Source organism: Mycteria americana, chromosome 5 (genome assembly GCF_035582795.1).
Source record: "Mycteria americana isolate JAX WOST 10 ecotype Jacksonville Zoo and Gardens chromosome 5, USCA_MyAme_1.0, whole genome shotgun sequence".
Lineage (NCBI taxonomy): Eukaryota > Metazoa > Chordata > Aves > Ciconiiformes > Ciconiidae > Mycteria > Mycteria americana.
Window position 1 is genome coordinate 54,708,400 of NC_134369.1, and position 14,609 is coordinate 54,723,008.

At 49.1% G+C, this 14,609-nt stretch overlaps 1 protein-coding gene across 1 annotated transcript in view; it reads right to left on the bottom strand.

The window, feature by feature from the left end:
• FOXN3 (forkhead box N3) overlaps positions 1-11,315 on the bottom strand; it is a 210,455-nt gene extending 199,140 nt beyond the window's left edge. Inside the window, exon 1 of the mRNA XM_075503418.1 lies at positions 11,184-11,315. The gene's annotated coding sequence lies outside the window, so the exon portion shown is untranslated. The remainder of the gene's footprint in view (positions 1-11,183) is intronic.
• Positions 11,316-14,609: the final 3,294 nt, after the last annotated feature.

Here is a 14,609-nt window from a genome sequence, read left to right on the forward strand (position 1 = left end):
TCATTGGCTGGTAAAGCATTGAAGTTTGCACAAACAAGTAATGGATTGTGTGTTGTTCATAACAAGATATAGATTTCACAGTTACAGCAATATAAATCTATGTCGCAGCATATCTGTGTATAAAGAGGTCTTCTCATCTACTGGTTCCAAAGAGCCATATGTGCATCACTCACACTGCCAGAGTGGGAATACTCACATAAATCACCTTTGGTATCAATGGAGAGCGCACTTGAGAGAGTGATGATGTCTGGGGAAGAGCCAAATATTAACACTGTTTACCTACCACTGGAATACAAATTAATAATAACCGTTATCACCATTGCTATATCAACGACAGCAATGGAGCATCAAACTCTGCATCCATAAAATCAGATGCAACCACCACTGCATCCTGTGGGAGCTCCCCATGAATACATGAAGGCAGACTTTAAACATCAGCCATTAATGTGCTATTTGCTCAGGCAAAATCTTCACTGAAATCAGCTAAGACAATCAGAGTCAATAGATTTTGGCATGAAGAGGGACAAGCTTCAATTTTTGCCAGCGTTCATGCCCATGTTGGCACCAGAAGGAATGACTGGCTAGATCTTCCAAAGTGCCATGCTGCTTACTTCAACACTTGCAGAAGTCAAGGCACTTCCTCGCCTACAGATGTTGCACCCGGAGTGAACTTATTGTCCCTTGTGTTTAGAAACAAAAGTTTCATTCCCAGCACTAATACCTGAGAGTGTCCATCAAAACAAAGCTCTACTTTTGAAATAAAACAAGCTCTTCCCAACAGCCCGTGAGCTGAATCCTGCTGCCTGACTTTGTCGTCATTGTTTTGAATGAGCGAGAGGTGGGAGGGCAGCTTCTGTCTATATTAATCAATATTTAGGTGGTTTCCTGCCCATTCATTCATGTGCTGAAAGTGTTTTTGACAGTAAGAAATCCACTGAACATAAGCAGGCCGGTAGCAGCTGCTTGAGAAATGCCAATAATAGTATGCATACCTCCAAATTTCCCCAATGTTCCTATGTTATTAGCAGGTGACAGAACTTAAATAATGCATGTGAAATATGAAAGCAGGACAAATAATTATATCGGTGTAGAGACTTCTATAATAGAGTAATTTTTGCTCCAAATACCTTATTTAGGCTGTGGGTTTTTGGGGTCAGAAAGAAAATCTTTTTTCCACACTATGCCTATGACAGAGCAGGGTGCTTGGGATCCCTGCTGCTCTTACCCCCAGCTCTTACCCCCACACAATTAGCAGTAGCTAATAGTAGTAAGCAAGACTGAACACAAATTCAGAATGAAAATTACTAAGAGAAAAAAACAAATCCTGCTCCAGATTTCAAAGCAACTCCTGAACTGCCCACACCACACCATGAACAGGCATCCTCATTTGAGCAGAAAGCACTTTGCACAAAAAAGCAAGAAGGGAGAAAGCATGGTTTGAATAAACCAAGCGCAGCCCACACGGGGAGTGGGCAGAGTCCACCAGCTTCAGACATAACACTCTCAGGGAGAAAGGGCAACTGGGCAAGACCAAAACTATTCTTATCATCAACACAGCAAAGGCTGTTTCATGCAGCCCTTGACAAAACATAACACTGCTTTTCAGGGAAAAAAGCCTTTGCTACTAGCACTGTGAAATTATTCCCTCAATAAGGGGTTCAAGGGCTACATAATTGTGCCTGGCCTCTTCCTCATCCATAGCATCTCTTCAACACGGTTGTACAACCCTCCAACCTGACGGCACAGGCACGAACTGCTGGGAAGCCTGATCCTACAGCCACAGCCTTTATCACTGTCGGTGATTTCTAAGTGTGCATGGCCTCGTTACCAGCCCATGAGGAACCAGAGCAAGGCCACCACCTAAGCTCACGCCGGTCCTCAACGTCCTGGCAGCTCCGTGGGACCAGGAGAGGGCACGAGCCCCATGGCTCCGCAACTGCCGACAGCCATTGCCAGGGGGTAACTACTGCTTTCTGGAGATAACCCACCCGAGTGACCTGTGGTGAAAGGCTTTGCATCCCGTTAGTGGGCCTCCAAGCCCTCCACATCTTTCCTTGCTTTCCCCAGGAGTCATCTCAACTATTTTAGCTTCAAGATGCTCAGCTTTTTTTCTCAAACTGCTGCAATGGCAGCAACACATGCTAGATACAACTAGGAAAGAAAGAAATCATTCCACTTGGAACACCAAAATGTTTTCTGTTTCTAAAGACACCGACTTTCCAACCCAGGCTGGCTGCCTCCGAGGTGCTGGACAGGGAGATCACCAGAGTTACGAATGGGGAATGGGAATGTCCCCACCCATCAGAAATGGCACCCTGGCTTACAAAAACCAAAAGGATTTTAAAAACGCACTTTACTTTTCACTTTTGATGCTGGTGGGTTTTTTTTTAATTTTTCTTGTCTTGGTCCAATTAAGCCAGTCTCATTTCTAGTCAGGCTGTTTCCAGTCGTTGCAGCAGGCCCCAGGACTGTAAATGGGCTGCAGTTGCTCCAGTAATGAGACCTGCTTGTGAACAAGGGTGACCATCTTCACACACATGCCTAATTTCTACACTTTTCCTCATTTTGCCTACATTTTACCTCATTTTGCCTACATTTTACCTAATTTTTTCCAGTCTGTGTTTTCGTCCTCCTTGCACAAAGTTACTCCATGGTGAAATACATCCAGAGTGAGATCTCCCACTTGGTCACAACACAATCTGAAGCTGCGATGTCTTCCTCAGACCTCCTTCATCACAGCCCAGCCCTGCTTCCGCCAGACGTCGCAGACCAGAGGGGAACCCATCCGCCGCCTCCCTTGCCCCCCCATGCCCACAGGTGGTCCCACACCGCCCCGCTCCCCCACACAGGGCCTAATAACTGGGGTACGGCAACCACAGCTACGTTGCCGGTATATTTAATCAAAACCCTGTGACTTCCCGGCACTTGTTTGAATTTCCTGAGCAATAACCTGACTGCAACGCCTCTCCCGGGACCCTGACTGCAGCAGGCACAGTGCCCGGCCGGAGTTCCGTGGGGTAAACCAGGGCTGACATGGCCACGACATGGCCACTTCACCCCGGAACAGCCACAGCAGCACCACAGCAGCACCACAGAGCAGCCACAGCAGCACCACGCAGCGCAGCATCAATTAGTGATGCTGCCGTAGCCATCCCCAGGACATTAAGGTCTGCTGCACCATTACATGAGACTACTTTGCAACAACAGAAGGGGGGGGGGGAATTAGACATACCAGTTAAGACATAGTTTATTTATAGCTCAGCTTTTCAAAGTTTACTAATTGTAGTAGAGATTTTTCACGGCTCACGTCTCTAAAGAAGTCAATGTCATTCGCTTTCTCTTCTCAACCCTAAATAATATTCGGTAAGTTTTTTCTATTCCTCCTTCCAGACTGGAGGACTTTTGTCCTGCCTTGGCTTCGTGAGACACTGTCTTCTGGCCGTCCTCCTCCAGCGATTGCTCTGTATCTCCACATCCTCTCCCCCAGCTCCTGCTGTGGCCTTGGCCTTGGTCTTTCCCCCCCACCCCACCCTAGTGCCGTGATCTTATTCACTCACACACCAACCGCTACCGTGCCAACGAGAAATGTACTTTCTGTCGCTGACTCTCCTCTCCAGCCAAGCCCATCTCTCCGCCTGCCTTGCTCACATCTTTTAGCTGGGCGTCTCATTGTCAAATCAAACCCAATACAGATACAATGGACCTTTTGATCTTTCTTCACTTGCCCAGCCTCTCTATCACTTCTGAACAAACTTCCACCCTCCCTGTTGCTCAGGCCTATAACCTCTTCCAGTTCCTCCATCCTTCACATCTTACTCTTCTTGTAATATCACCGGACAGACCATCAGCTGGTGTAAGTCAGTGTAATTCCACTAACTCCCATGGCATTATACCAATTTACAAGAGACAAGTTTCTGTCCTGGTGCCTCTAAAAGCAAATATATTCTATTTGACAAGTAAAAACCTTCAGCCAGGTCCCTCAACATCTCCTGTATTTATTACTGTGATCTCTTGTCCTCTGGTCTCCCAACAGCCACACTCTTTTCAACACACGTAACCTCCTGAAATTCTTACCTGGCCCTTAGTTCTTCGCTGCTCACAACCCAGAAGCTTCCCTTCCACTCTCAAGCCTCCTGTACCTACCCACTGTCCGCTCCTCAGCCATGCTTGGCTTCTTAAGCCTTCTGAATACGCCTGAAGTAATTTGGTGTGCTAACAATATTTAATTAGCAGTAACAAGTCATGCACTACTTCAGAGGTTTATTTCATGCAAAAAAAGAAAAAAAAAAGGGAAGGAGAGTCACCATGGAAGTTCAACACCCAATTTCAGATTAGGACGCAATTAAAAAGCACCTGTTTAACACAACGTGGGCACACACCTGCAAACTTATGTACTTAATCACCAAGATTACATGAAGTGTTACATGTTATTTGTGCCATCCTAATACCAAGCACTGTGCTATCCCAGGTAAGGCACCTGAAAGTTTCATAACCATTTTAATACCAGTATAAATCTCTGCTTAAACCAAGTGTGCCACAGTGTAAAATGATGCAAACGATACCACAATAACACCCTGTGTCTTCATGCTCTCTAGACCACACTGTTAGGTTTTGTAATGGTTGGAAGCTTAGCACTGAGTGGCTCCAACCTAACCATCGCTGCTATCTTTGCATAAATGTTTCCATTTTGTAAAAAAAAAAAAACAACCAACCAAAAAAAAAAAAAACCAACCCTAAAAAAACCTTGCATGTTTTGTTTAGTTTACTATCTATTGGAAAAAGAGAAAAGCTCTTTCCAAAAGGCAGAATAGCGATTGCGTTTAGGGTTTTCCACACCTGGAGGGATGTGAGAGTATGGGGGCAAGATCAGGCCCTTAATGAGAGTACTAAGGAGTTCACCATATGCACAATGCCAGAATGATAAAATGTTAATGAAGTGAAAGTATATTAGTGAATTATTAAAATTTCACTCCTCTCTGCAAAGCACAGAGTGAGAAAAACTCAGTGAGGATAATGATAAAAATAGGATCAAAACATTTGGATCCCTTCTCCACCTCCAACAAAAAAGCTTTACAAAATCTGGTGTTAAAATTAACATATTAATTGGGTAGCTTCTACAAATGATCTACTGTAAAACCCAGATCAAAACAAGTTGGAGTTGCGGGTAAAATGAGATTTAATCCAGTTAAATCTGGATGGGTCAGACCTTCAGCTTCCTCCCATCTCTAATAACCTCTCGTAACCCCTCTAATGCCTCTGCTCCTTTCCACAGCAAGCCCGGCCAGCAATTAAATTGGCAACGAGAAGATCTTACTGAGGGGAGTAACACCGAGCGCAGCTCTGCAAGGATGGGTCAGGCTGGGGAATTCGCATCTGCCTGCTGTGCCGGAAGCCAACTTTATCCAGGGAAAAGGTTGGCCTCTCTACACAGCCCAAGAGAAAAAACAAAAAGCAGCTCTGTACCGGGGAGCCGCAGAGCTGCCAGGGGTTGGAGAGGGGAGCCTGGCCAGCCCGAGACAGGGTCACCGGAGACGCGAGGCCGCTGCTCGGTTCAGTGGGGCGGGCACAGGTCTTGCAGAGAGCTACGCTAAAAAGAGCAACAGCTTTGCCGTACAGTATTAAGAAGCAATTTCCAACAAAGCTGCCACTCTGAAATGCCTTCCAGAATCTAGCTTGGATTGCCTTGTACTTAAAGCCCCGTCTGTTAGCAAGTCTGGTGTATGTTCCTTGCAACAAAAATAAGTATGCCCAGGCATCGTGAGCGGGCTGTATCAGCAAATAGGTGGCAGGTAAGCACTTTGCAATTAGGCTCCAACCGGGGAACCTTGCACTCGGCCTGAGAGAACAGAGTTCACAGGAAGGGTTCCACCACCACCCGGCATCTGGGAGGTGGGCAAAGGGAGAAGGCGGTGTGGACCAAAACCATCCTTAAATAATACCTATTTTTATTTGGTTTTAACCTATTTTCAGTAAAAGGTAAAAACATCCAGTGTTGGAAACTTTATTATATTGGCTAGCATTGATGTAAATTCCTGCTAATGTGGGAAAAAACTACAGTATCAAACAGCTAGGCAGATCTTTCCATTCAGGGGCACCTACCAACGCTGGCCACAGGTCACAGCCCTGCCACCTGTCTGTCCTGCAGTCGGTGCCAACACAAAGAAAGACCATCTCCAGAAAAGAGACTATTAGACTACAGAGAAATAAAAGGGAAGAGCGACAAAATACTGTCCAGCATAATAGGCAGACGTTTCACCTCCAGCAGACTTAGCTTGTCCAATTTTGGCAGACATTACGGAATAGATGAGTTTTAGGGAGAGTTTTGAAAGATCATAACATGTTACTTCTGTTCCTTCCCGAGAGAGGTAGGGAAAAACTGACCCCTGCCAAGCAAGCAGCCACCAGCGCCTGGGCTAAGACGAGGGTGGTCCTACACAACTTGAACCACCTGACAGTCGCGTGTCCAGCCATGGAGAGTTTTAGCCATTCCCCAGACCCCTCTCACCAGCCACCTCCAGAGCAGGGCTATCCCATCGCTTTGTGCCCATCCCCGATGGGCACATCGGGGGCAACCCGGGGGGCAACCAGGGGGGCAACCAGGGCGCAGGGAGCTTCGCTCCTTCACGGGCTATGCAGGCGGCCAAGGGGCAAACCTTAAGCTAGACAGCCAGCTTCAGTCCAGATCAAGCAAAAGTCCCAAGACTGCTAACAGCACCTGAAGCGTTACAGTGAAGTTAAGGAGGGTTGGAGTTGCCCTGATGCTTGGCAACTGAACTTCAGACACCTTAAATGGAGTAAGATTTCCAAAGCCTAGAAGAGAGTCGCTTCCCAAAAACTGCCTTGCCTTCCAGAGCCTCAGGCTGGTTTCCCAGAATCAGCTGATCGCTTCTGAAAAAACACGGCTGTAATTTTTACATTTAAATGAAATGCTGTTTTGTTGGAGTCCTTTTTTTTTTTTCCCCCCCATTATTCTTGTTACAGTTTTATTTTGGCTTGGCCATGAGAGCAGGTAACAAGCCAAATGCGGTTTCATTAGAAATATTTCAAAACTCTAGCCAAAGTCATGCTGCACTGTGTTACGTCTGAAGTCACGAACTGGCAAATTCCAGCATCAGCCAGGACAGTCCCGTTCCAGCCCAGCTTAGGCTTCTGGACAGCCCTGGGAGCCTCTTCTGCCAGGAATGGCTCCTAACACCAAGACATCTCCCACGCCAAAAATCACTACTTGAAGCTGCTCAGCAAGCCAGACAGCTTCTTACAAGTTTATGTAACTTTTCCATGTTTTCTCCGCAAAAACCTCTGCAAAAGTTCAGCTTAACACCATAAATACTCCGTTGTGAGCTGACACTGGAGAAAGAACGTTTATTTCCCTGAACCTCCCTGCTTACTAGAACACAATGGCCTAAACCCCAGTCCTTAACCTTTAGTCTGGACCTTCATCCAAAGCTGTGTCTAACCTTACAGGCCTCCAGCCTGGCATCCCACCCATGCCAGGCTGGATGGGGACCAGCAAACAACTGGCATGTTCTTGGGAAAGGCAGACACATTTTCAAAGTTTTAATCCATTAGCAATTGCTAATTAAGGGGCAATTAATTTGACTCCCAGCTCTGCTCCTAATTTGCCTTGCAACTTTGGGCAGTCCATGTGAAATGCTATGTTTTGGCTTCCTATGCTCATTCAACTTCTGTGGATATTAAAAAATGAATTTCTGTAAAGTGATTTATGATCCATGATGAAAGGCAGTTCAGAAGTGTAAGGACTGCTCCTATTAGTAAAATAACTGGTGCATTTTTTGATCTTTCGTTCTAAGGCGGGGGGGGGGGGGGGGGAGCCTATCTGAGTATCATTAATGAGGCTCAAAAGGTATAAATTGCAAATAGGATACTTTTGAAAATGTGGCCCAGAGAGGCTGGTAGGGTGTTCTTTTTTTATAATAGCAAAAAATGGCAGGACAACACAAGCATTTAACTTCTTGCATTTCCCTCGGGAATGACTGACATCATAAAACTTTTACAAACTAAAACCATCAGAGATAAATAGAGTGGCACAGACACGGAGGACGATGAAGGGTAAATCTAGAAAGTACCTAATCCAGCTCATTTCCTTCACTGTGTAAAAACAAGTAACTGACACACTTCCTGCCGGCAAACCTTCCTGCAGATAAGGGTGCTCCCAACAACAGGAAATTCGCTTCTAGAAGCAAGCACACTTTCACTACCAAGCCAAACTTTCTCCATTTGAACTCCACAGCAATTGAAAGCAGCATCTGGCTAATCAGACGTGAGCTGGATTAAACACGCAACTGCCCGACTCCCTCAGCCTTTCCCTGACAGCAGGGAGGGGGGTCCCAGCTCCTGCACCCTGATGCCATCCCAGCCTGCAGCCAAGGGGGATTCCTCAAGCAGAAGCAGGTGCCGTTCCCTCTGGCTTTACCATCCCTTTAGGCTGCTCTGCCCACAGCCAGATTTTAAAGCCAGGCCTTGGGTTTTTCGAATGGCAAGATCCAAGGCTGTGGGTGGAGAAGGTGCTGAGCACCTTCTCCTCAGCACCCTGCCGGATTTACCTCCGGACCCACAGGACCTGCTTTCCAGCCTCTGGTTTTCTTAAGAAATAATAATGCAAAAAGTGAAATATGCAAGCAAAGAGGCAACAGAGGTCGAACTGGTCATTTAAGGTTTCAAAGTGATGATATATACAGTGGGTGAAGCACTCAAGCACTCGGCTTGGTCACTGCAGAATGAAGATTAAAGGGAGGAACAAAATGAAATGTTTTGGAGAAAATACAGTGAATACTCAAAGACATCTCTCCATTGCAAACATCTGAAATCAAAGGCTGCTGCCCAAGAAAATAAGCAAAACCACTAAAACCTTCCTTGTGAGTTTACTGTGAAATACTTCTCTCTTGCTCCAAAAGCAAAATAGCTCTCTCTTTTCACACACAATAAACTTTCAATAGTCCAGCAAAGTAAAACTTCAATAAGTCTGATTTTCTCATGCTGCATTCATCAGTAATGAAGTATATTTTATTCTCGTATCTCTGCTTTTGTCCTCAAATAGCACGCTATAACCAAACGGTGATTTTTTTTATTAAAAGCAATTGCACAGGGATTCCATTTGCCTCCTTTTTTTTTTTTTTTGCAGGTGAGGCAGAGTTGTGAAATGGCCTTAATATTCAAGTCCAAATCATTACATTTTAATATAACTTTGAAATGAGGAGGAACAGAGGGAGATCTAATCAATCCCAGCTTTCTCTCCCAGGTCCATAGATTCCCAGCGAAAATAAACGTGGCCTAGTCATTTGATTAAAAAAAAAAAAAGTCATCCCTCACTACTATTTTTTTTTTAACCCCCTTGGTCCTGCTGCTTTGAGCCTTTCCTCCCCACACCAGCCACCCCCAGCAGCAGGCCTGGCCAGGGCAGGATGCCCACCATACGGAGGGCAGCCCGGCAGGCGTGGGGCAGGGGGCTGCGATTCTCAAACTCCTCCTTGGGTGGAAAGTGCGGGACAACGTCCAGAGAGGAAAGAGGGGAGACGGCGGCGCGGGGTTTTATTGTAAAATGACCTTGATTTGACAGGCACGTTCTCAGGTTTCAACAGATGCTGTGGGAAAGGCAACAGCAGCCAAGGCGGTCTGCAGGCATTTCTGATGATATGCAGACTTTTTTCTTTTTCTTTTCTTTTTTTTTTTTTTTTTTAATAAATGGGGGGGGTAGTCTTCTCAGTTTCCATGACAACTGTGTCTCCACTTGTCTGTTATTAGATACCATCCGCTTCCTGTGTCTAAATTTTTAAACCAATCAGAAAAGTGTTTATAGATTTTACAGCTCCTGGGACAGTCCCTCTCCTCCAAGAGAGCTACTTTAATGACACGTAATGCTTAGGCAGCCAGGGCTGCAAGGCCTTATATTTTCGACTGCAAAGTGATCACAGTTTATGTTGTTTACCGGCTGATACGTGGGCTACGCTGGAGAAAACTGGGGGTTTGCTGCCTGATTTACCGTGCCCATAACAGATGTTACCACGTTGGGTTTTTCAATACCACACAAACTCATTTTCATTGTTTGCTCATTTTTGTTTCTGATTCATCCCATGAAACAGCACGAGCCCTGCCTGCCTGAAAAACCATCGTCTAAGAGATGCCGTTATCCCACCGGAGTAACGGTCTGCTCTGACGTAAATGGCTCCACAGTAAAACATCGCTTGCTGCAATTAAAGTTTCAGTAAACTGGGTTGTAAGAGCAGTCGGGCCGTAGCTGTGCAAACAGATTTTCGCAGACATATTTTTGATAATATAAATAACAACTGACCACAGCGTAGTTGGCAGGTTAATAAGGAAATCCTTCTCCAGGATGCAGAGACACATGCATATATCGGGAAGAAATTAATTCACCGTAACTCCGGATAAGTTAAGAGTCAGCACTGAAGAACGGCCAGCAAAGGGGAGCTGATGTGAAATAAGAAAATGCCTTTCCTGGCGGCTCTGACAGACCGGCCCTACCAGAGGATGCCCTTCAGGCGCGTGTGCAGACACAGACGGAGCCCCCGAAGTACGGAGCGGCTCCTTCCCGGGCACGGATCTGCCAGCCGGCGGCCCGCGGGAACAAAAGGGAGACGGCGGGGTGCCCGCCCGCCGCCGGCTGCGCCGCTGCCCCGCCAGCGCCCGCCGGGCCCCGGCCGGGGCTGCCGCCGCCGCGTCCCTCCCGCCCAGCCCGCCCGCCGCGGCCACGTCCGGGCGCTCCCGCGGAGCCGGGGCCGGGGTCGGCGCTGCCGGGCACAGCCCGCCCGAGACGCGGCCCGGCGGCCGCCCCGCACGCGTCCCCCGCTCGCCCCGGGGCGCCCTTCCCCGCTGCCTGCCGCCGGGCTGGGGCTGCCGCCGCCGCCGCGCCGCCCTCCGCGTCCCCAGCGCGGCGGGGCTGCGCGCCCGGCGGGGCTCGGCGGCGGGACGGGGGCGGGCGGCGCGGGGCGGGGCGGCCCCCGCTAACTCCCCGGGGCGGCGCCGCTGCCCGCCCGCCGCAGCCAACGGCCCCGCGGCCCCAAAAGTTTGGCCGGGGCTCCCTGCCCCGGAGGGACGGGGCGCGGGGGCGGCGGCTGCCGCGGGGGCTGGCCGGCACCCACCCACCCGCACGCACGCACGCACACGCTCCCAATGACACCGCGAAACGCCATCGCCGCCGCCGTTACCTCCTCGCCGCGGCCCTCGGCTCCCGCCGCCGCCGCCGCCGCGGGGTGGGTGCTCCCCGCGGCCGGCCCCGCTCCGCGCCCCGCGGCGGGAGGCAGCCGCAGCCCGCGCCGCCGCCTGCCGCCCCCCGCGCCCCGTCCCACCCCCGGCGGCGGCGCCGCGCCCCGCCGGGCCCTAGCGCCGCCCGCCCGCCCGCCCCGCCCCGCCCCGCCCCGCCGGCCGCCCCCCGGAGCTGGCGGCGGGTGCCCGGGCCGGGCCTCCCCGAAGGAAACTTCGGGAGAAGGGCGAGCGCGGGAGCGGGAAGCTGGGGGGGGCCGCTTGCCGGCGGGCCCTTTCCTGCGGGTGCGCGGGGACGCAGCAGCCCTGGGGCTGGGGGAAGGTGGCGGGTGGCGGGTCCCACGTTTTCTTTTCCTGCCCCCGCAGGGGAATCCCCGGTCGGGCCCGCTGTCCCACTGGGGCGCCCGCCCTGCCCGGCCCTGCCGACTTCTGGTGTGGGCAGGGAGCCCCGTCCTCGTCCCACCACCCAGGAGGGGCACGACCCGCTGGTGAACGCCTGCATGCCTTGGCTGCCTTCCTCGGCCGTCACGTTGCAACTGTGAGCGACCTTCGTGTCACCAGAGCCGGACTTTGTGTGTTGAAAACTGAGACGAGCAGAACTAAAACTTATTTTCATTATCGTCTTACCAGCTGGGAGCTCCAGCCGAGGCCTGGCACCTCATTATACTGTATTCTTTACAGTAAAATAACAGAGAAGACTCCCTAAGCCAGGAGAGCTACAGTACCAAGGGTGCACCCTGCCTCCTCCTCCTCGCTCCTCTACCCCTTTGCAACCCTCATCCTAGCTGCCTCCTGCTGCCTCTCCTGCCTTGCTGCCATGAAAGCAGGGGAGAGGGAGCTTTGGGCTGAACTGGGACCCGTCTGTGGGTGCAAAGGCTGGCAGGGTCTCAGAGGGAGCTGGTGCCATCAGCACTGCCACACGCCCAGGGAACTGTCAGGCCTGTAAAGGGCACTTAATTACTCATTGTAAATTTACCTTTCTCCAATCAACCCTGCAGAGTGACAACTCGAGGAACGTGCGATTGCTGTAGTGATTATAGGAAAAGCCTAGCTTTATCCCTTTAGATTTATTTTGCCATAATGTGGGAATGACTGGTTTGGGATGGGATGAGATTTTTTTCCCCCAAGGGATACATCCTTCCCTTGACACTGAGTCTGGACAGAGGGCAGAACGAGAGCTGTGTCCTGCCAACCCTTTTTCCTGCCTACCCAAACTCCGCTAATCAACTGTACAGGGCTCCCAGCCCCAGACCCAATGCGCTTTGGTGTGGGAGTGACACAAAGAAACCCAGATTCTGCACCAGCATATTGCAACCTTTGGAGGTCAACAATATACAAAAAGTAGCAACTCTGAATTTGGATGATAAGATTTGAAAAAAAATGGAATGTTTTTCTGCTTCTGTATCAAATACAGCTTTACCAGTAGAAGGGAATGGAAATGTCATTCCTCTGCCCTTTTTTCCTGCTGTCTTAGGATGGATTTTGAAAAGCCAGCATGGGTTGAAGTAGCAGCTCCATCCTTTCATTTGAAAAAATTGCTGGCATGAAACTTCTCCCTGCCCCCACCTTGGTCCTAGCTATATCCCTGGGCACTGCTCGTCTGTGCAGATGGCCGTAACCTCCTGTTGATTCCCTGACACTTGCCTCTTCAATGGATGGATGGGCTCGGTTTATTCCAAAGTGAATAGAAAAGCCTGGGGTTTTCTGAGCAAAGTTACAGTTTTCCTTTTATAGGTGGTTTTGGTGACATAGAGACGGAGGCGTTCCCATTCCACAGGATTCCTGTGTAAGACACACAGGTCCCTGGTTCTTTTCGGTTGAAAGTTTTCTACTCACTGCTCTGCAATATACCCAGGACTGCAGCAGGAGATATCAGCCCTGCTTGCTGAATGCCTAACGGTGCCCTTCCAGCAAAGCACTGACAAAAAATTGGAAGGCATGGAATAAACCCAATCCCGGGATCCTTTTCCAGGCTATTTCCCTAGTTCAGATGGGTAGCCGTTGGCGTGGCAGCCACTGGAGATGCTCTCGAAGTAGGAACACCTGATTTAGTTTTAATGAAAACACCCCAAGAGTAGCTGAGCATTTCAGCTCAGCTATGGATGCAGCTAGAGCTGGGCACCCCAGGCACCATGTTAATAACAAGACATCTGTTAATTATTTTTAAAAATAAAAATATCTGTTTGCAACACCACCACATATGGAAATCCCACAGATGCCAACAGGAGTCTCCACGAAGGGCAAAATCCTGGCCCCATTCAAGGAAACACCAAATCACATAATCGTTGTAGACACTGCAGGTGCCCATTACCCTTTGCAGGGCTACTCCATACCAATATTATAAAGAAGGCATTTTTTTTCCTGTGCTTACCCATTAACTCTAAGCCAGGTAATTTTCCTAATGAAATCAGTAGTAGCGTTTCTTTGTCCTTTGATCAAGTCATCTGAATTACTCTGTGCCTGTATCTATGCTAACCACAGCAGTTTTAAACCTCAGCCTAAGTTCCTGCAAAATTTAGCCACAAGTACATGCATTTCCATTCTTCTGTTGTTTGCTCCCAGTGATGCAAGCTTCATTATTCTTTCATTTCTTCCTCCTTCCTCCCACTCATGTATTTGAGGCTTTCTTACATGCTTTGTAGCTCTACTTCCCACCTCCTCTTCATTTAGATCCTTCCTAAAGAAAAGAGTGTTTTAGAAGACCCACATTTGCAAGGGAAAAATATTAATAGTGGAAACTTTCTCAGAGATGCATTTTTCCTATGTCTCCAAGTGCATCTTGTCTCTCCATATCAATCTTAGCACTGTTAACTCTCCCATGTAGAGGGCTGCTTTGTTATCTGTATCTGCTGGATGAAATTAACGGAGATGAAATTCTTACCTCTCTCCAAATGGAGGAGAATTTATGATTTATGCTGTAGAACGTTTTCCCATGTCCACGTCAGTCCATTTTGTCTAATTCTCCTTCAAGTTTTTCATTAAGCCTTGTTTTCTTGGAGAGTCTGTAAATCCGGGCTCTCCAGCTGGCAGCTCCTGGGCTATTTCTGGCCTCTTGGCCCAAGAGCAGCCCCGGGGCACAGGCGGCTCTTCTCCTACCTCAAGAAAAAATGTCCCTGCCGCCTGGTCTCTGCTGCTGGCGCAACACGGTGCTTGCTCCGGGGACAGACAGATGAGAGGCACTTTGCCACAGGGATCCCTCTTGGGAATGGCTCCAGTCCCACGGGGAAGGCAGCTCAAAAGGAGCTTGACTGCGTCTACAAAGTAGCTGTAGGTCCTGCTATAAAACCCCTCGTGTCTCTTCAAGGACCTGCTGCAGCACCATGTGGTTATTTACCAAGGAGCAGAGTTAGAAGGTGTTGCAGGAGATGTGC